The sequence below is a fragment of the Lathamus discolor genome, chromosome 5, assembly GCF_037157495.1.
Source record: "Lathamus discolor isolate bLatDis1 chromosome 5, bLatDis1.hap1, whole genome shotgun sequence".
Taxonomy (NCBI): Eukaryota; Metazoa; Chordata; class Aves; order Psittaciformes; family Psittacidae; genus Lathamus; species Lathamus discolor.
Window position 1 is genome coordinate 30,034,188 of NC_088888.1, and position 23,047 is coordinate 30,057,234.

Consider the following 23,047-nt stretch of genomic DNA (forward strand, 5'->3'; position numbering starts at 1 on the left):
TCTTTTTTTGAACAGAAAATTAAGACAATTTAAATTTCCCCACAGATTTTGTACCTACGAGTCAAACTCCAAATCAAACCCCAGAGACTGAAGAATGACACATAGAAATATGTAAAAACTTTGAACTGAGTGACACAGTCACAGGTAATGTAGATACCATCACTTTTACTTTATATTTGCATGTAAACCAATGTTTGCCTCTGGAACCTGAGCAATAATACATATTTTTGCTCAATCTAGAGCTTCATTTGTTCGTTCAGCCCCAGCACCCAGGATTTATCAGGAACAAAGGATGCTTTATGCTTTCTGAAGCATAAAAAAAAATAATAAAATGGTGGTACACCATTTCTCTGTGATATGCCCTGTGCAAGGGAAATCTACCTCTACCTTCAGAAATAAGACATGAGTCAAATTATATCACATTGCTCTGAACCTTGGAAATAGGGAACAAGCAATAGGGCTTCAGTAGCAGATCACTTGGTTTGTCAGCTTTCTGTAATTCCAGAACATAAATTTCTATTGTGGCTGAAAAGCAGTTATAATTCATTTAAATCAAGGAAACCATGGGCTTGGTTTTCCTCAAGTCATAGAAACATACTCTTGCTCTATCACTGTACCAGTACTGAAACCTGTGAGTGAGCTGGAAACTAATCCAGGTTTTTTAGGACCGTGGTATCTTTATTTGAATGTAAATTGATTCCCAGCTTACTTTGGGAGGTTGGTATTAAATATAATTTAAGCCTTAAAGATTTTATTATTCAGTTGTAACTCAGTGAAAAAAGGGCCATGGACACACATAGAAGAGCTGAATGCACAGGGAGTGTAAAAGCAATGCCCTCCCGAAGCCAAAGTGGGGTCTCTGACAATATAACCTTATATGTTTATATAAGGTTGAAAACAGTAGCACAAAGTTACCATGGGAAACACAACCCAAGTTCCTAACTTGACACCTAAACCATCAGTATTTTATGGATCATTTTAGGGCAGCTTAAGTAGTCCTTGCACATTATGCACATTTTATGGCCTGTGATTCATAAAGTACTCTATCAGACATGAAAACACTGTGAGCAACCAGAAGTCACTTAAATAATAATAATTTAAAAAGTTACTTCAGAATATAATAAAAATGCAAATCTAGAGACAATCACCAAGAAAAAAGGAATCTGTTGATTTTATAACCCAATTTAGGGATCACAAGAAGGTGTAAGAGTAAATACCACAAGCACAGCTGTATTCAAATTCACTCCTCCTGCACAAAAGGAACAAGAATGGTCTTTCCATAAATGTGTGGACTGGGCTTTCAGATGTAGCTCAAATTGTGGAGCAGTTTAATTGGTGCACCTCAGGCCTGGAGCAATCAATGTTCAGCCTGGTAAGTCCCTTGCAGCCTCCTGTGGTCTCGTAAATGGCAGGGCCAATGCAAGATTAGTACCATTAGCACAGGGCTGGCCCCAGGGCAGGGACAGCAGATGTGAGCCCCTGAGACTGCTCTGGCCAGGAGAGCTGTTGGGGCAGAGCAGCCCTGGGGTGGGGACACCTCCACCACATTTACAAGCTACCTATGGGAATTAAGAAGAAGCCTTTGATTTTCCACAGACAGTACAATTTTTGGTGAAACACACAGAGAGTGGTCTCAAGCTAACCTGAGACATGGGATGCACATTATTTCTCAAGAAGGTAACACCAATAAATAGTGTGCAGACAAAAATCTTTGTATCCGGGAGCAAACATAGGTCACTCAGAAAAAAAGATGCATTTTTGAGCAAGCCGTGAGTGTCAATGACCAACAATGTCAACTGCCAGAAAGCAAAGAAATCTCCCTCAGGCATGAGACCCCCAGGCAGGGAGACAGCATTCACTTCTGCAAGGCTCCCTGGGGATTTAACACGTACAAGTATCATCAACCTTGAAACTCTGCAGAAACAAGAGACTTCTCGGTGGGAATTCAAGTAAGTAAAATACTGGCCATTCTCTAAACAAAACTTCCATCCCATTTACTGAGACTTGAAGTTGGGTATAGACAAGCTTATTGAAACAATTCAACTTCCATTATCCTGGAGCCTCAATTGTAAGGATTTTAGTCTACATCTTTCAGCCCTCTCTCTTCTCTCAGTTGTTACACTGCTGTCTTTCCCAATACGTTTCCTCCCTCTATGAACAATGTTACATAGGGATAATCAGCTCATTTGAAAAAACCCTAATTTTTATTGAGAGCTGACACAAGCAGAAAACCCCTTCAAATGTGTCAGAAGTGGGCAGCACACTGATACTTGAAAAAGAAAATCCTTTAAAGACAAAAAAAATAACCAAAGAAAAAACTTTAAATTACTCTCCTGAAAGGATGAAATCCGTTAAAGTCATTAATATTTTGGCATCCCTTTGCAGTTATTAAAACCACGCTTGACTGAAGGTTTCCTTCATAACACTGAGTTACACAGAGACAGTACAAAAAATTCAATAACTTTGATTATGTGCTACTTAGTTCAAAATGATACCCTAAAAGGAAAAAAAGGAAAAGAAAAAAAAAAAGCAAACACGAAACCCCAAAAGAAAAATGCAACCACCCTCAAAAAAAACACATGAAACTGCTCTCCATAAATATAACCCCCAAATAACATGTAAAGAGAGGGAGCAGCACAAAGCCCTTTCTTTAGCCTTCGTCAACACCTTGCCCTGGGGTCAGGATTTCAGAGGAGTCACCAGAAGGCTGCAGAATAAAACAGAGATGAAACAAACTGCATATATTCACATTTACATGAAAATATTCTAGCTCTTCAGAGGGGACGGGAGCCCCTAGCTCTTTGAGGACCACAATGCCCTAAACTCTGCAGGTACCTGGGGTAGCCTGGGGGAGCTCCAACTGCAGCGCTTCACTCCCACTGGTGGGACACCCTCTGGGAGCAGGAAGCATGGGTTCTCTTCAAGCAAATGATTTTCCTCAAACCTTGGTGAATACTTTAGCCAAAAGCAAAAGACGGATTTTCCTCCAACCACAGTACATGCCAAAGGCTGCTAACTGACTACAGCAGGAAATTCACAAGTGCCAGATGATGTTTCACTTTACCCTGCATGAAATGTGTGCCACAAACCCATCTCCTTTCCCAGCATTTCTTGGTGGCTCTTTTCCCATGCATGTGATGGCTTTTTAGATTACTTCCTATATACTGTAGAAGGTGCTGGGTTCACAGTTTAAGCTCCCGTAAGAAAGTATAGCACCCAAAAATGCAGTTTTTCAATGGTCAAGTGTTCTGCACCGAAAAGCTTGTTAAGACTTGGTATGTCTAAGGCTCACATTCTTGCCAAAAGATTATAAATAGAACCTGAATTTGGACTCAAAAGTATTTAACATAATTTTAATCACTTTAAGGCAGGAAATATTTTACACACATGTATTTGATATACTGCATTTTGTTCAATAATAAAAACGCAACATTATTTTACTGCCTTTAAAACCATTCAGTGATTAAAAAACCAGTCTGACAATAATTTAGTTCTGATAATTACATAGTTTGCCTCCCAGTGACTGATCAAAAGATAGAATTAAATATGAACAATCCATAAATAAGTTATCTGCAAAAACATGAAACTGAAAATATACACATGGACCCAAAGCGGTTCAGCTGTAACTTAGCTGACACCAATAGATGGTTTTGGGGAAGACAGAACTCTTCCATATATACTTTTTAAGATTAATTGTAGCATCTGGAATACATTAAATATAATTTGATAAATCCTGACATTAGGGAATTATAAGCCTTTTCTATTATAGACAACATATACTTTCATTATAATTAAGCTTTGGCTTTCTCTTTGTCTATATAAAGCAATACCTGTTCAGTTTCAGTGAAAGAATCTTTCATTATAACCATAAGCATGACTTGAGAAATCTTCTACAGATTAGTATCTTTACTGTATATGCCTACTTAATCATGTCCTGAATTTTCTAAGCAGAAGGAGAAATGAATTTGCCATACGAGGCAAGATGACTGATTTCAATGTTATTTTCTTGCCCTTTGTGTTTTTTCTTATGAAAAAAAAAAAAAAGGGTGATAATAACATAAAATTAATGACTACAAATAAAAGCACTGGCGGTAAAGAGGTCACACCTACTATAAGCCCTGCACTGATTTAGAAAAAAAAGTCATTATTATTATTAGAAACAAGACTCATAGAACTTCCTATAAAGCAGTTTCAACATGTTATCTGTAACATGCAAAATCTGGGAAAATGCAACTTTACTTTGTAACTTGAAACACTTTCTGATGATGAATTCTCCTGGCACACCACAGAGTTTTGTAAAGTCTACTTTCCTTTTTTTTTTTATATGTCTATGTTTTACACACAGAGCAGATTATTCCAAACGGTATCTAGGAGACTGAAACATTCCAGATTCTTTTACAGTGTGGATACAGCAACATCATGATGGATTTGCTCCGGCCCCTTATGCCCAGTGCCCTCCTGACGCCTCTGCTGACACACGAGTCCTCTCAGTAGTGTTTCTCATCAAAGATGTTTTCTGCCTCATGATTCCTGCTGCTCTCCAGTTACAAATAAAATAATGCAGTAAATTAAGATGCGCTTATATAATACCAGCACAGAAGAAGTCCTAAGAAACAAAATCAGACAAGCAACCAAAAAAAACCCTGCCCCAGAAGGCAATGTTTAGGCCAAGTTTATCCTTCATCGAAGTCCAGCAAAACAGTGGTTTGGGTGTTGTTTTCACAAGTTCAAAGATACTGTAATGTTATACATATACATCCGGGGTTTTGAATTTTTAATTTGCAAATTGAGATGGGAAAGCAGGAAAGATCAGGAGAGATAAGATTGGTGTAGGCATCAATTTTGTTTTAAGACCACAGTTTTCCCTGATTTCCACCCAGGGAGAATTATACAAGCGTTTTATTCCCATTTAGTCAGAGTGAAAGGGGTAAAAATGTTCCTCAGAAACTGAATTTGCAAAGTGAGAGGTTATTTGTTATCAGCAGGGGCAGACAATAACTAGGCTGTCTTTATGACACATATGCAAAATGTGGATCTAAAAGAGTTAAGTGTCTTTGAGAATACTTTAAAAATACCCCAATACCTAAAAAAATAAACACAAAAGGCCAAATAAATCAAATATAGATGCTCTTCTAATTTGAAAAGGGCTAGCCAAGAATTCCCCCTCGTGCTGAAGCCAAGTTCAGCACATATTTTATCATTAAATTCTGCTTAACCATATCATGGCACAGGATTATGAGGGGAACTCAGAGAATTTATTTGTCCATTCAACTATGTGTAAAGCACTACAGATATGAAGGGACAGGCTCTTCCAAAGTAGCAGTGAAGATTCAAGGCTGCAACTTCTGCACACCAACCATGTACCAAACTGCAGTCCTCATTTGCCAGATAGAAAAGCAACTTGCATACACACACAGACCAAAACGCAGGAAAATATATGTCTCTGGAGGTGCGTAAGATCACAGAGCAACTTCCTGCTGCAGCACAACTCTGAACTGTCTTAGCAGGCACAGTATTTCTGTCATTGCTGCTTAGTTATTAACTGGCAAAATCAAGCTTGAAACTCTACTCAGCCTGGGTTTTGTGCTGTAACAACTCAGACGTGCTCACTGGACAGAGATAACAACGTGGTTCACCTTTTGTACTTTGAGGTTTCAGACCCTAATTAAAAATATATTCTAGCTGTGCTCAGAATGTAGACATATTATGTAAAACAGAAACATCAGGCCTTGCTATATATTCCCTGGACTTGGCTTTTCAGAGCCACAGAAAGCCTAAGAGAAGCCTGCAAATACTTGCATGGTTTGAGGCATTGCAGAGTAATTGGCATAATTTAAAATCCAATATGGCTAATGTCAGTATGGTTTGCTAAGTATGCTGCTTTGAATTAAAAGAAATCTAGTGTATTACCACACTAAAGACTCTTAAGGGATGTTTATTCTTTTGGCATCTACTTTTAAGCATACCTATAAACTTTGAGATTAACCAAGATATGAAAAAGTATTTTATTATAATTTTTAATTCTAATGTCTAAGCTGAACAATCGCTGTCTGATTCCATTTGGCCAAAAATCCATCGGTGAAATGGTGAGTACACATGCCCCACAAAATCAATGCAGACATATGCTGACAGTCAGTTTTGCATTCCCTGTTCAACTAAAACTCTAGAAGCTTTAACAGTTACATTGGCAAAGAGACTTTGATGATACTGAAGGTTAATGACAGTTGCAGCAATAAGAAGCCCAAGGTCAGTTAACACACAGACCGCACAGGCTGTCTGAGCAGCTCAGCAGATACATATGCTGCAACTTGAACTGAACTCTTTAATCATCCAAGGTCCAGCAATTCTAAGATTCTAAGACAGCTGTGAGATGTTTACATGAGACACATTATCTCAAGTGATTACACCGTAGATACAACTATCAGTTTATCATAGCCTGGTAGATAAAAACTCCATCGCCTATTTTGAAAACAGACCAATATACATTTTACAGCCTTTTCATGATACCGACATGTTACTTCTTCCTTGCGAACTGAAAGCTAAGAAGGAAAAACTACTTATTCAAAAATTTTAAACCGATCTATGAGATGAACTATACATATAATTTTTTATAAATGCTCTAGTACTCCTTTCCTTAAATATCAATAGTATCAACCAAGAAGCTTGGCAAAATGGAACCAATTAATCCCTAAACAAAGATGAGATCTAAGGATGTCCTCAGCTATGCAGGAACAATCATGCGTGTAATTATAAAAAGATAAGACTTACTGAAAGGAGAGCACCTGTGTGGAAGCCAGTATTGCTTGCAGTGCTGTGACCAAGGCGCTTACGATTTCTCTCCTGGGTAGCTTTCATTCCTCCAAGGAGCTTCACATAAACAGCACTGCAGGGAATTACTGATTCAATGAACTCTAGTAGGAAACAAGCCTGAAAACAAGACTAAGTACCAGAAGCCCCAATAATCGCTTGGAAAACCAAGCTGGCTTTAGGCACTTGGTAGTTCTGTAGTCCTCTGCAGTACCAGCAGATGCTGCCCCTTACTGTCCTACTTCCAGACCTTAAAATGTTGCAGGAGTTTATGTCCCTCTTCAGATTTGTTTGCAGGTGGAAGAATGGAAGAATTAATCTCTTTCCATCGAACCCATGAAAGATATGGCAAAAAATCATTCAGAGACACAACTGCAATAAAATAGCAACAGCAGCCTTTTACCACTTTGAACAATTTCTTTACAGATAGAAATTCCTAGTTTAATGAAATTTTATAGATTATTCTAATTTTTGACTTAATTTATTGGGGATTTTAAGAAAAAAATCCACACAAAATTGATAAATCCCCTCCTCCCCCCCCCCAAGAAAAAATTAATAATAATTCAACAGATTTAATAATAATCCAAAGCTTCAATTTTACTGCATGAAATCAGTCACCTGCATAACAGAGCTATTTCGCAGGGACACAAAATATTCTAGACGTCAAGTAGGTTTTTTTACTTTGAAGAAAAATAACAGATATACTATAATAATAGATAACTACAGTTTGCAGCAAGGTTTCATCTAGCTTCCTTGATGGTGTTGTAGAGTCAAAATCTTACAACATCTCTTGTGTTCACATGTAAGACACCAGTTCTCCAAAAATCTCACAATGGAAATAACCAAAGCAATTATGCTTTGATCTGAAATCCTACCTGAAAGCCTTGGAAACTGAGCTTTGTCTTGGAATTTCACATATTTAATAAATCTACCCCTGCTACCTACAGATGACTATGCCATCTCATATTAAGCTATTTGTTTCCAGTCTTTCCCACTAATGACTATTACTGCAAATTTGAAAATGCAGTTTATTAGTAAATCGTAAAAAAGCAGTGGAATACAGGCATAACGCAAAAAACATTAAATAGTGACTGGCAGCAAAACAAAGAATGACTCCAAGATGATATGAAAGAGAAAGGGATTCATTTTCTGACATTTTAGATAACTGCCATTTTAAATTATGGACTTAGACTCATATGCTTATCCTAACTGACACAGTTGCCCCACCACATGGAGACCTAGTTGCCACTATAGCCTTCCTCACTTCACACATCTTCAAAATTAAAGCAGTTAATTCCTGAAGTAGTTGGTGACAGCAAGGAGAACCCAAGCAAATAATATTCATGTGGGCAAAGAAGAAAGGGAAATGCACACTGCTAAAGGGAGATAAAAATGGATGGGCAGGTATAGCAGGACCAAGCATGAGGAGGAATCCAACTCTCTCTGGGTGTTCCAGGTTGGTCTCAGCTAAAATCTGTATCAAGCCTAGAATATGAATGAGTTTTGTTAATTTCTGCAAAATTCGGAAGAGCTTATGCTTCTGGAAGATCACATCTTTGATGCTTTCAGGACTGACTTATGATAAGCAGGGGGAAAATAAAGACAGTTCTCCACTTTCTTCACTACTTCTTCGAAGTCAGTCTGTCACTGCCTCAGTTCTTGGCTGAGTTACTTTGATTAGATGCTGGCATAATATATTATTTAGGAAAAAATTCCTAGTCATGGATGAGAAGGTCCGAAAACATCATTTAACGGTTATCTCAACCAGATGAAAATCACACAGGAAATTCATCTGGAAAGAAAAGTATGTGTGACAAGCTAATCTAATAATTGGTGTAACTAGCCTTAACTCTGGTTAAATAGAGATACGCTCTTTTGGGAACTGTCCCCTTGTTCCTGGAATATCTCCTCAAGAATAGAAAGATAGAATCCGACAACACCTTTCAAATAGCTCTGTTTACATTAAAATAAAAAAGCTTGAAGAAAAAGAGTCAGAGGCAAATTTCTTCATAGAAGTTGTCCCAGGGATTAGGACATTAAGAAACTGATATTTAAAGAAGTGCAACTATTCCTACCGGGGGGGGGGGGGGGGGGGGGGGAGAAAAAAAGCAAAACCTCCTTTTGCTCATCTTTTCTCCTTTAAAAAAAATCTGCTTTTATTTATTTTTTTTTCTTTTGTGCCTGGCTCACACAGAGTATTCAGGTTAGGATAGGTTATTTTACGTAAGACTGAAAAAAACAAAGCAGGGTGGTGACCTGGCAATAAGATAGCAATGACTGTATTAATTGTATTTCCCAGGCATCGCTGTGGCTGACAGAATTGGGAAGATGGAAAATAAGGCTGAAAACATGTCACAGGAGGACATCAACACTCCTCACAGAAGTCCACAGTTACAGGATCCCCTTTGCAAAGGTTTTGGTGTGTAGCGCACACATGTTAATCCATTTCAGATATATACTTAAAGAACAGGAATAGAAAAGCTAAGAAATGCTAACATGTTTTCAACTTTGAAATGCAGCCATGTTTTTCCCAAGTGTAACAGGAAGAACTGTGTTTTAAATGAACGTAACAATACACATTTAAAACTTTATCTTGAGCCCATCTCTGAAAATTTCTGGAAAACCTGAAGGGCTTGGTCCTAAACCTTGGCAGATTAGGAGGTTTTGCTGCATTATGTAAATGCAGCACCCTTGGTCTGTGAGGAAAGCCTGAAAATAGCTCACACGGAAATGGAGCAACCAGGAAGTATAGTTTCATATTAAGCCCTTACAAAGGGTCTATGAAATTACCTTAAGACTGGTGGTAAAGCAGACTGGTGATTATAGTGATTCTCTGAAAACGTAACATGGGATGCAGGTAAAAAGTCATTACACAGATCTAAGAACATATGTCTTTACCAGAACTAGGGTAATACAAGCAGATGTAGTAGTATACGACTCAACATTCTCTGGAGTCCTCTGAGAGTTCATAAAATGATATTATTGTGTCCACTCTTTACATTAGAAAACTGGGAAAACAAAGTAAATATTCTTTCCTCTGCTGAGACCGCCATTGAAAACAAAAATGCATACTCAAGTAGATCTTACTGGAAAATATACACACATTTAAGAGATCATGGTTGGAGTTTTTTGTTCTTCGTTAGAAGTGGAATTTAATTTTTTAAAAGTATTAACAGGATATACAGACTCATATTTACCATAATACCTACTAACACAAAGTCTGTGGCTTCTAGATGAGAATAGAGATATCAATTCAAAACTTCCCCTCAAATAGTTTAAAGGAAAGACTGTCTCTTATATAGAATCACAGGATCACAGAATCACGGAACAGTTTAAGTTTGAAGGGACCTTTAAAGGTCACATAGTCCAACACCCCTGACATAGCAGGCACATCTTTCACTAGATCAGGTTGCTCAAAGCCCCATCCAAACTGATTTTGGAACTTTCAAGGATAGGGGCAGGGAAGAAGCATCCACAGTTTCTCTGGGAATGCTGTTCCAGTATCCCACCATCCCTTAAAGATTTTCTTCCTTATATCTAAACCTAGCCTCTTTTCATTTAAAACTGTCACCCCTTCTTCTATCACTATATGCTCTGGTAAAAAGTCTCTCTCCATCTTTCCTATAAACTCCCCTTAAGTATTGAAAGGTGATAAGGTCTCCCTGAAGCCTTCTCTTCTCCAGCCAGTATCACCTCAGCGTGAATGCCTTAAGCAATTTTACTGTTTTTTTTTTCTGAGTTGGGTCAACTGCTTCTTACTCATGTTGGTGCTTTCTGAATGTGTGCTCTCTCACTCCCTCCACACACTTCCCCCAAGAAAATTCCACTGAAACCAGGTTGTTACTATTTTCTTTTCTACAGACCACACTAGCTCCATCTACTTGCTAGCTCTATTCTTTCCTACACTGTCTACAGAGAATTATTTCCTTCTTTACTTAAAAAATATGAATCTGTACACATATTTAGGATGAATAAGGTTTATAAAAGACTCCTAAAATTAGAAGGTAGCTCTGAAACACAAGATTTCTTCATAGCACCTGAGAAAAGCATAGGTATAGTTGAAGACCTAATAAGTAGGCAATGAATAATAATGGATTGACAGTAAGTTCAAAGAGCCTCAACTACAGGTGCTAAATCACAAAAGATGAAAGCATGGAAGATGGAAGGAGGTTATTTTGAATACCTGAATTCTCAAAGTTATTGGACCAAAAAGCAGTAGTCTTTTGACCTGCAGACTGTGTTGTGCAGATTCACAAGGCACAGCAACTGTGATACCATGCTGATACATTTATGAAGGAACTTTCTAGATATTGTTTCATTTTCATGGCATGGGAAGCCACAGTTAGTATTTTGCTTATTTAAAAAGTAACCTTGCTCCAGCACTAACAGCAACTGATATAAAATATCCCTTAGTTAATTCTTTGTTTTTACAAATACTATAGTTCTTCTGCACCTCATCGAAGGTTAAAACCTAGTGGAAGAAGGCTACTTAATGGCTGAGTGAGCAGCAGCAGCATTTGTAGGATATCAGAGATTTTTCCTAGACATATAAGAAATCTTGAGTAGCATGAAGATTTCTGATGCCTCTCAATGTGTGAAAAAAAATCAATATTCTCTTTCATTCAAAGTATACCCCTCCTGCATGCTCATGAGCAGCAACTGAGCTCAGTGAGAGTTAATATATATGCTCACCAGTTTCCTGAAGTTCTTCCACTGCTGCCACTCTGACAAATTGTCTTAAGTTGTCCCCATTCAGACTGACTAGAAAGGGACAGAGAGGATGGCAGAAGATTGTTATTTGAAGGAAAGTAATTTACAGCGGAAACTTAATGCAGAACAAAAAAGAAAACTTCATTGTTAAATGGCATGCAATAGTGAATAGAATACTGCATGATATTTTCAGCTGCCCAACAAAAATGTAATAAATACTAATGGCAGTAATAGCTTAATGGGCAGGTCCCCAGACATGATTACATTTTTGCAATGCATTGTTCAGGCTGATCCATCTGGGAGTAATATTTCAAATTGTCCTCTAGGGACTTGGTCTTTTGACAAACATGTGACTTTACTGCTTTGGCATAATAGAAATTTCTATGGGGATACTGATTACATGGGAAGTAGAGAAAGTTCTCCTAGAAATTAGCCAGAATATGAGACATTAATTCACAGGAACAAAGAACACTCACAGCCTTGCCTCAACAGTTTTGATCCTCCCTTAGCAGTGTGACTGCTTCAAGAAACCCCTTCCACAACAGAATACAATACTGTATCTGTTTCTTTGCATATGTGATAAGTGATTAAAAGATAAAAGATATTTCAATATTGCTAGGGAAGAACAACAGTAAGAGTGATGGAGAACAACATCCAGCAAGCAATCAGCATGTCTGCTATAAAACAAGAAGTGCTTTGTGTTTGGAAATCCTATTGATTACTAGGTAAGAGTGTGCATTATGCTCCAAATTCAGAAGTCTCTAAACAACCCATTCAAACAATCCTGACTGTAGAGATCAGGAAGGGCCCTGAGCATAGTACTGTTACTAAAGATTTTTTTTTTTTCTAGTAGCTGTTGAAGAACATTACACTAGAATTTACTTTTCAATTGTTGAAACAGAATAAAGAAACCATATTGGCATTAGACAGCTGTGCTTCCATGTCTTGTGATTTTTATGCTACAGCTTCCTTCCCCCTTGTATTACCTGACAGCTTGCTCTAACAGAGTCTCTTGTTCACGATTCCAGGAAGCCATGATTTGAACAGATCATATGTCCATCATGTTGATTTTGTAGAAGTTCTTCCTGGACAATTAAACTCCTTTAAAATCATATTGAAGCTTAGACCATACCTACTCCTGCCCATGACTAAGCATAGCCACAGAAACCTTGATAGAGGCATCTGCATCAGTGGATAAGAGAGCTGGGCTTGCTGTATTCTCAAGCCCTTGTCTACTGAGATTCAATCTGAGCTGGTGGTCTCCCACAATTTATCCATGCTTCCTATCCAGTCATTATCAGAAGTTGTAGATAAAAGTTACTTGTACTATTCTGAGATTAACAGTATTGTATCAGTGTTCTGCTTCCCTGGTCTGTTACATTTGTGAAAGATTCATATAAGCCTATTCAGTCACCATCAGTCAGATGCCCATTTTTTTCTAAGAGATATGTTTGCACACATGAAAGGACTGATTATGTTTGGGATTTTCTGATGAAAAATAGATAAGGTGGGCTATCCCAACCACCCTGCTTTTCATACATCTGAACAAAGGTGAGAAACGAAGTAATGCACAGCTTTTCCCCATGCAATACTCTTGCTGCTGCTACCCAGCTCTCCGTAAATAGGGCAGAAAAATCTTGGGTTCATGTCTCTCCCACTAGCACAAAGCTCAGAAATCATGTGCTGCTCCTCTCTGACCCAATCCTCACTCAGTAGAACTCAGTTTACAGCCATTACCAGCATCTAGTAAACTGGGTATTCTGGGGCAGGAATCTTTTGGAAACAGGTTATTTTAGTATAAAAAAAAAATAAATCTAAAAGTTCTTGTTCAAAGCTTAACCTATGTTAGAATCTTCCAAAAATCTACAACCTAAGTACTCCTTTGCACAACATTCACAAAGATGGTGCTATTACATGTCTTATAAAAACATGATATTAATCAATTTGTACTTTCTGTCATTTTCTTATATACATGTTTATATTTAATTCATGAAAGTAAAGGTCTATTATTTACCACATGTTTTCCATCCATGACAACAATCACAGAAATGCTGAAATGTAAAAATCTGCAGGTATAGTTGACTAATCGCCAGACCACTGGAAAGAGCTGGAACCAACATACTGAAGTCCCGCTTACTCTAATTGCTTTTATGTGGAAAATCTTTGATATTCTTCTGAAAATTGATGTAAGTAGATAGCTCACAGAAATTATTAACTCCTACATGCAACAAGCCACTATTTAGGTTATTTATATCATGCTATATGAAAATTTCAGTCAATAAAAAAAAAATATAATTTTAAAAGTGGATGCAAAAGTATTTTATACATCTGACATATGTTTAACTTAAAAAGTCAGTTTGTGATGACAATGCATAAACTATCACTAAAATTAAAACATGTTATTACATTTCATCATAAATTGTCAAGAAAAAAAAGTTTTCATTCCTATTAATGGTATACGATACTATCGTATTAAAAAAACCAAAACAAACCACCATACTATTTTTATATATAAAACTCTGAATACAAAGTCCAGACTTTTTTTAACCACTCAGTTACTAAGAGACCAAAAGCCGTCACCTGTTTTTCTCTATTTCCATTATATGCTTATTTAAGCCTCACAAAAGTGGTACAACAGAATTTTGCTGGTTTTAAACTTGTAGTCATGAGAGCAAATGTAACAAATAAAAAACCAGAAATGCATACATACATAAATACATAGATAAAGCAAGAAATCCCTTTGGCTTAGTCTGCAGGCAACTTTCCAGATCTGGTATGTAAGAAATATATATCCCTGCATTCTGGGATCTTTACACCAGAAACTGAGCTGTAAAATCAAAGCTGTATTATTTATTCATGCTGCAAGTATCCTAAATGAAAAAGTACTGAGCAAGAAGAAACCAACCAAGAGGAGTCTGTGTTTTTCTCAAATATCTGACTCACAATCCTCTTGGTCCCTGCACTGAAATAACAAAGGCTCAGTCAGTTTGTATACAATTCTTTACAGCTATGATTTAGAGGGATCTATAGCCAGAGAAAGTAGCTTTGAGAGCTAATCACTAAGGCAGCAAAAATCTGGACTCCCCGGAAGCAGAGGTTTAATTCTGGCAGGCTCACCTCAGCCTTTCATCTTTCAGAGACAGATTAAATTCTGTGCAGTTTAGCATATAGGGGTCCTCCACAGGAGTTTTGAAAGATGAAGTCCTATCTCATCTAAGTGTTGTTAAATATAACATTTTTTCTCTGTCCTTTTTCCCCACTCTTTAGAAATAAGTCTTAGGAACTGGAAATTATTTTTTTTCTAAAGATATTTCCCTTTTCCAGGCAGCTCCCTACATTCTCATCTTGAAGCTTTCAAATTTTTATTTATTTGATTCTCTCTTTTGGTGTAAGGGATAGACACTCACCTGTAGAACTGGAACATTTCTGTTCCAGCAGAAATGAGGGCCATGAAGAACACAGGCATTTCTTCTTCCCAGTTCAAGATTTCCTCTTGTAATTTCTTTCAATTGCCAAAAGCTAATCAGACTCACTGAAACCACTGAAATAAAACTTAAAACTATCCTTAAAAAGAGGAATTAAACTCAGAAAATATCCCACTAATTACTGACTCTCCAACAAATTCCTACGTGTACTGAGAAATGGTCTAAGCAAATTAATGAGAGTGGCTACTACAGAACTTACATTTTTAGAGCTAAAACAGTTGATATATATTACAAGTAGTAATGATTGGACATGGGCTCACTAGGGATCTAATTTGAGCATTTAATGACATCTAATGCATTACACAACTCTATATATTTCTGGTACCTACTTGACAGTTTGTCCCAAAGGGCCTTTTCAGCAATTATAGATAACCAAAAACTTGCTAATAGAACTCCTGTTAATGCAAAACATGTTGACTAGAGGGAAAAGGGATGTATGGATTGATAGTCCTTAGGTTTCAGAGTTTTTCCAAATTAAAAATAAGAGTATAATGACAGAATGGATTTGTCAGTACTTAAATGTTTCTTAATTCTGACTGTGTTTTAGGCATATAATCCAAATAGTCCCAAAAAGACAGATGCTTAAGATACTGAGTAATAATAATTAGTAAACCTTGGTTGCTATTTAGATGAAAGGGAATCACTAGGAATGCATACGCTGTGAAGCTCAGTAAAGAGGCACTGGGTTAAGACAAAAGATCAGAAACTTGAGTCCACATCCTCTCTTGTAAGCTGTGCTGCCTACAGGTCTGTCACCGAGCAGGTACATAGGAGACAGTCAACAACTACACACAAGACTCTGATCCTCAGACCTCGGAGACTTCACAGAGAAGTGGAAAAATCTACAAGGAAAATGCTAAAAAGTGAGCACAAACTTAAACTGAAACAAATCTTGGAAATGCTTAGGCAGACTGCCATTTCTAAACAGAAGTAGAGGGCCTTTGGGTGACCAAGTCTGAGTCATTGTCACCATGCCACAGAAAGCTCTGCTCTTGGTTGTACAAATTCCTGTCCATCTTTCCCAACTACTGCAATACCATGTCTTGGGCATCCCTTCGGCCACAGTATGATGCTGCAAATTTTTTGTGCTGTGGAAAACACTTTTCATTTCACTTTAAGATAAGCATCAAAGCAACAACAACAATTCTTTTAATTAATTACATGAATCCTTTAATTAATTAATTTTGAGAAAAGTTTGAAACTGAAGAATCATAGTGGATCATTCATTTTACACCTCGGATACAACCATTAATAAGCTCTATTCCTTAGTGTCAGTCCATCAACATAATCAACCCATTAATAAAAAATAACATAAGGGATGGAGTATCTTCTGCAAAAAAAAAAAAAGCAAAGGCACACTATTAATTTCTTCTTTTCTATTAATCACTTGGTAAGTTTTCTGAACTCACCAGCAAAGTAATTGCAGGTTGCAGTGAACAGGAGGGATTCTAACTCTTCTCTCATGCACGCTGCATTACTGCATCTGCAAGCCTAAGTTGGGACCTGCTTAATTTGTCCTGAACCCATAAATTTCAGTCAAAGTCACCTATTCAAAATCCTCACTGAACAGACAGGGATTTTAAAACACTTTGAACATTGAGGAATCTTTTTCTTGTCACATGCAAAGAACTGTATTAAGTTAGATTTAAATCAACACAGGCACTGATGATGAGGGTCATTATACCTTAGGCAATCAGCCCTTGGCACCTTGATTTGCTCTGCAACAGTATTCCAATAAAATGCAGACTTTTTTCAGAAGATACGCACTGGCATGAAAGCTTAAGTTTGTAGTTCAGCTAGCACCAGGCAAATCAGCAGTGACCATCTTGCTAGAGCTGACTGTGAACCCCTCTAGCTTTCACGCACAAGTGATACACTGTGCGTGATAACTAAGTATTTTAGAATCACTTAATTCTTCTGATGTCTAAAACAGAAAAGGGTTGAAAAATCCCAGCGAAAAAGGTTTCTTTATTTGGACTGTTTTCTTTCCTCCTACATTCCTTGCTTCAAAGCAACACCAATTACTAACTGCAGCTGGACTGATACCTCCACTATGATATCTTTTATTATTTGTATTTTGACAGCTGCCACCAACATGTCAGACATAATCCCTCAGAAAACTCATAGGCTAGATAAGAAAACAAGAAAGAGATGGGTAACATTGGTATAAATGGAGTATGGTTTATGTTACATGTGTGTAGCATAACACATTTTTATCTACTCAAGTAAATTAAATCATGAAATGGTACTGCAACTTTCATTTTCAATTGCTCACCACAGTGTTCAAAACAGTAATAAAGAAAGAGTATGATTTCGAGGGGCTATTTCAAGACAGTTGCTATAGCATCATGATAGACAATATGAAAGTCACAAATTTGAGATGAGACTGTTGACAGCGATATAAGCACAAAATCAGACCAGGCAAGGTGTTAGCATATGTACAGAAGGTTGAAAATATTTTGTAACCAAACTTTTGTAAATTTTGGAATTAAAAGATTTTCTTTTCCACATTAACTGTCCATTTGAAAGCTGTTCTTAGTTATAAACTACAGATTCATGGGACTTGCAACTATGTTTACTATGATTCATATTCTGAATAAAGCACACATCAATCTAGTGCCTTGCTATCATTCAGAGCATGGCTGGGTGGCAGCTGTGTGCATATGCAGACAGAGTGCATGATAAAGTGCACAACTACTCAAACGCTCCAATTTGCAAATAAAGAACAAACCCTCATTTTAGTCTTGCAGTTCCTTGTTAAAGAAAATTCCAGTTACCTCACAGCTTTAGCTATGCAACTTTGACAAATATATATAGACATTTCAGCAAAACCCTAAGATTATATCACTATAATAATGACTAAAAGTTTTTCCTGAAGTCCTTGTGTATGAGGGGTTACAAGGAGAACATGACCTCAGGTACTGTGAGTCTGGAGAGGAGCTGGCAAGGTGAGGGGGACACAGCTGCAGCCAGAACTGGGGAAGTGGATGGAGGGACTGCTGCCCTGCCATCTCACCTCTCAATGTTTGCTACCAACCTGAATGTTCACTTGCTATGATCAAGCAGTCAGCCCTGAAGAGTAAGACCTAAAATACCTTAGCTAGCTGAGTTTTAGCTGGCGATACAAGCATACCTTTACTTATAGAGCAAGATGGACTTCCAAAGAACAACACTTTCAGATTTTAAACGAGGAACTGCCTTTTTATTCACCCTACCACAAACCATTTCAGCCAGAAAGCTAAACAAAATATGTGGTGATATATGCATACACATTTATTAAAATAATAAAATTATTCTTTATTAAAATTGGTGGAAATGTATAGGAAACAAGACAGGAAAAGAAAGGAAGAATCATGGTGTAACTTACTTGCATAATGAAAACTATTTTTGAATAAATTTCATAGAGTCATAGAATAATTAGGGTTGTAAGAGACCTTTACAGGTCATCTAGTTCCCCTGCAATTAACAGGGACATCTTCAGCTAGATCAAGTTGCTCAGAGCCCCATCCAGCCTGACCCTGAATGTTTCCAGGGAGGCAGCATCTCTCTGGATAACCTGTTCCAATGTTTCACCACTAGTTTCATCGTAAAAAATGTAATTTTTAAATCTAGTGCGAATCTCCCCTCTTCTACTTTAAAACTATTGCCCCTTGCCCTATGGCTACAAGCCCTACTAAAAAGTCTTTCCCCATCTTTCTTATAAAGCCCCTTTGAGTACTAAAAATGAAGCCTCCCTGGAGGCTTCTCTTCTCCAGGCTGAACAAGCCCAACTCTTAGCCTTTCCTTGTAAGCCAGCTGCTCCATCCTTCTGGTCATTTTTGTGTCCTTCTTCTGGACCTGTTTAAACATGTCTTTCCTGTACTGAGGACTCCAGAGCTGGATGCTGTACTCCAGCTGGGATCTCACCAGAGGAGGGAAGAGGAATCACTTCCCTTGACCAGCTGGCCATGCTTCTTTAGATACAGCCCAAGATATGATTTGCTTTCTGGGCTGTGAGCACATGTTGCTGGCTCATGTCCAGCTTTTTATCCACCAGTACCCCCAATTTGGAGGAAGTTAACACAGAAAAACTGAGATCAATTCCTACTTGTCACAGTATAGTAAATTTGGGGTTTCATTATAGAGCTCATTATCATTATTACATAACTACATGGTGACCGTTTATAGCAGGAACAAAAGCTACTTTTAAAACACAGACATCTAATAGTGCAAGTGAAAAAAAAAAAAGAAAAGAATCTTATAAAGCAGGAAGGGAAAATAAATGTTTCCTAAGGATATAAAATGAAAATAAACTTATTTGAAAATCTTAGAAAACATGACGAAGAAGTAATTTCTTTAGACTTTTGTGACTAAGAATCCTTACTGTTTTCATAAAACTTTTAGGTTCTGAGTCAACAGACAACGTGTCTAAGCTTTGATATTTTGTATTACCTTTTCCCCCTCAAGGTTTACTCAGTCAAACACACAACTCTCAGGTCAACAAAGGTTTTAGTCAATCCAGCACTAGTTTTAATTACTATTGCCATTTGCTTGAATTACTATTGCTAATTTAAGTACTATTGTATTTTTTTTAAAAAAACAAGCATTTTATAAATTAGGGGAAAATTTCTGCATGACTTCTTTCTTTTTGTATTTCAAGAGTGTTAATATTTAGCTGTGAAGATTTATTTTCCCATATAAAAGTATTTTTTCCATCACTTGAAATTGATTTATATGAAACACAAAGCTTGTTTTAAGTCTTAAATGGGTATTAATCTGAAGTCAGTTGCTCGTTTAAAGCTGACTCTAAAGTGGGAATAAATACTGCATATGGGACTAGCCTGCTTCTATCATACAACCTGTTTCAGCTTGTGTAAGCTTATAGGTGCTTAGACAATTTCTACAGGAACACATATTGCAAAGCTGTCAATATTAGAGGAGCTCAGCTCTACAGATTTACAGCCTTTCATGCTAACCTGATTTAGTTCAGCCTGCATGGTCTCTTGTCATGTGGTGAAAAAGGAAGGTGGAATAAATCACTTTTACAATTCGATAGTTCACTGAGGTTTTCCAATATTTTCCTAGTCACCCTCTCCTGGAAGTCATATTATCTTCACATGACTTAAACAAGAACATCCTATCAGGCTCACACATGAAACTGAATTGGCATAAATTTACAGCAAGAAAGGAAACCATATGAATACCAGCAAATCACACATGCACAAATATGTATGACCTTAAATCTGTAGATACACAAAATACACATACATGCATATGTATGTACAGCATCTCCTCTTTTCCTCCAAGTTACATTTATAAAGTAGGGAGACCAACAGATTCTCTTGCTTGTGTTGCAGTCCCTGTTCAACAGTTGCCTCTCGAGCACCCTGGAAGAAGCAAGCTGCATCATTCGGATGAGCAGATTCTAAAGTATTCTAGCAGTAGAAAGCCTCACATTCAGTGATTCTGATACAAAACTTCACGCTGGTTGAGAGTCTCAGTTCCAGTATAAGTTTGATTAAGTTGAACATGCATGACACAGAGATGGTAATCTTCTGTCATACACTTACACTCAGAGGGTTAGTCACCAGGAGTAAAGCAGTGAGAAATGAAGTAAGGTGGGGCAATACAACTATAGTGACCTATGGAACAGAAGGGCATGGAACACTAAATGGGAAAGAACAACTCCTGTTATAATGACAATACTTTTAATTATATATATTCAATGAAAAATAAACTATCAGAGAGTCAAATACTTGCAATTAATGGAAGTAATGTAATGCTCACACTTAAATGAAGTATTTTTCCCTTGATGGTTTTACTGTACTATTTTATTTAGCTTAATGTAATTTAAATTACAAACAGAATGGTTTTATAAGCCCCCAGAGAAATGTATTTTATTTATAATGTATTTCCTTTGAAATGGTTATGAAAATCATGCTCTTCCTGAAGTCAGTTTCTCACATACCACCTACTGCTGCAAACTAGTCAGTCCTCACAAGTTAAACATGATCAGTCTAGTGAAGTGAGTGACATGAAAACACAGGGTTTTTTTTGAAATGCCAGAGGAAACAAATTTCTGATTTGAAAAACTAATAGTCTTCCCTCTGAAAAAAAGGCATTGAAAAATCTTTGGTGATACTTTTCAGATGGACTGGAACTCAGCCATAATCACTCCACTCGAGTTTTTAACTCATGTAATGAAGGAATTGTTTACAAGATACCCTAGAGGGAGTTTCAGCTGACAGCAATTATATTTTGCATATTTAAATTTAAATATGCAAATATTTTCATCTTTCATTTGAATCACAAATCTTAAAAAAATTTAATTCTAGTATAAAAAGTACACTTACTTGCAGGATGCAAATTACACATGACCAGTTTGTGTCACCTTTTTTCCTCTAAGTAATTGAAATAATCTCCTTATAAATAAATAGCACCTACGAATGAATAAATTTAACCCAGTCTATGTGCTCCTCTCACAACCAATAGGTACTGCATAGACTCAGTTAAATAACTAGAGCCAAAGAGGACATTGTCTCTAGCAAATTAATTTTGACTATTAATCACCTTTTAGAGCATAATAGTACCCTATCCTCATGGATGAACCATTAACTCAACATGACAGCCACAGATATACAATGGTCTAAGCTGTGATGCTTCTCCTGAAATAATGTCAAGCCAAATTACTTCAAAGAGACTAGGCAAGTAAGCACTGTAAGCTTTGGCTGATTGTGCAACTGCTTAGAGCATGAGCTCATGACAGCCCTAGTCACAAATTACATATGCTTTGAATTGGTTATTCTTTTTGTCAAAGCTACTCTTCTGCTACTCTTGCTGCTAAGCAAAATGATGCTGCTTCTCTTGACTAATGTATGTAACCTATTACTAAAACCTATAAGGAAATAAAAATACAAATTCTCATTAGCATCAGATAAAGAGCTTGGATTATTTTTCAAGGGATAATCTTTAGGAACAATATTTCTGTGTCACTACTCTGTAAAACAAACATGAATGGAGTTAAATTTCTGATTGAGTTGCCAGATTTTATCAATACCACAGTTTCAGGCAGATATTTAAATGCAGAAAAGTATTTTTGAGCACATTTATGACTATACGAAACAAATACGAATAAATTTTAACACATTAATACCTTGAGGTTTGTCTAAGAGTAGACATTTCCTCTGGCTCTTCTTAGATCAGACTTTATCTAGTTCACAATTGAAAATTACACCAATTGTGTTAGCATTTGCACTTTAGAAAGCTGACCTATACCTCAGTCTTTACAGACATCTATACTTTGCTAAAAGTCACTAAAGCACAAGCACTACTTGTGTTAAATGCATGTCATAGTGACCCTTGCATATGAGGCAAGATTTCAAGATTCTTACAGCGTAAACAGCCTAATTAATGTACCTTTGCTAAGCAAAACGATGCTGCTCTTCTTGGCTAATGTAACATATGAAGATGCACTGACAAATTCTGCTTAATGTGCTCTAAATTTCTGCATAGTAAAGCACATTATTTCATTATTTTGGGACATATAATCCCTTAAGAGGTGGCACGACAAGTACTGTAAATCTAAAGCAATCCATTAGATTTATTTGCATGAATTGCTTTGTTGTTTTAAACTTAGTATTTGTGGCTTTTCTGAAAATGGATTACATCGTTTGGTGCTTTAACCCTTTATTTTTGCTCACTGTTTTTCCACTGTCACATCAGAGTCTAAGTGATAAATAATACGTGTTTATACAGACAGAGCGAGCTGTGGACTGTATCAAAATTTGCAGAAATTAGTTCTATGAATTCAGGTATTATCTTTGTTACTTTCCTTTTAGACTAAAACTGAGTACAGCTTAATTCCAGTTCCTTTGGGGTACTCTGAATTTTGGCACCGACTGAAAAATTTCCTGCCATGGAGTAGTTGTGCCACTGATACCAACAGAAAAGACTCCTCAGACTCTATATCCTCTCCAGCATAATAAATGTCTTTTGGGACTGTTTTCCTGGCCATCAGCTACAACTGGGAAAGATTTTGGATATTCACAAAAGGGAACATGAATGTC

At 37.0% G+C, this 23,047-nt stretch overlaps 1 protein-coding gene across 8 annotated transcripts in view; it reads right to left on the reverse strand.

Annotated features, from left to right (window-relative positions):
• Nucleotides 1-23,047, reverse strand: part of CHRM3 (cholinergic receptor muscarinic 3) — a 277,465-nt gene that overhangs the window by 111,541 nt on the left and 142,877 nt on the right. Inside the window, exon 2 of one of the 8 annotated variants that reach the window (XM_065680197.1) lies at nucleotides 6,769-6,883. The exons of 6 other annotated variants lie outside the window; for them this stretch is intronic. The gene's annotated coding sequence lies outside the window, so the exon portion shown is untranslated. Of the gene's footprint in view, nucleotides 1-6,768; nucleotides 6,884-23,047 lie in introns of those variants that run through there. One more of the 8 variants, XM_065680200.1, reaches the window with a different exon arrangement.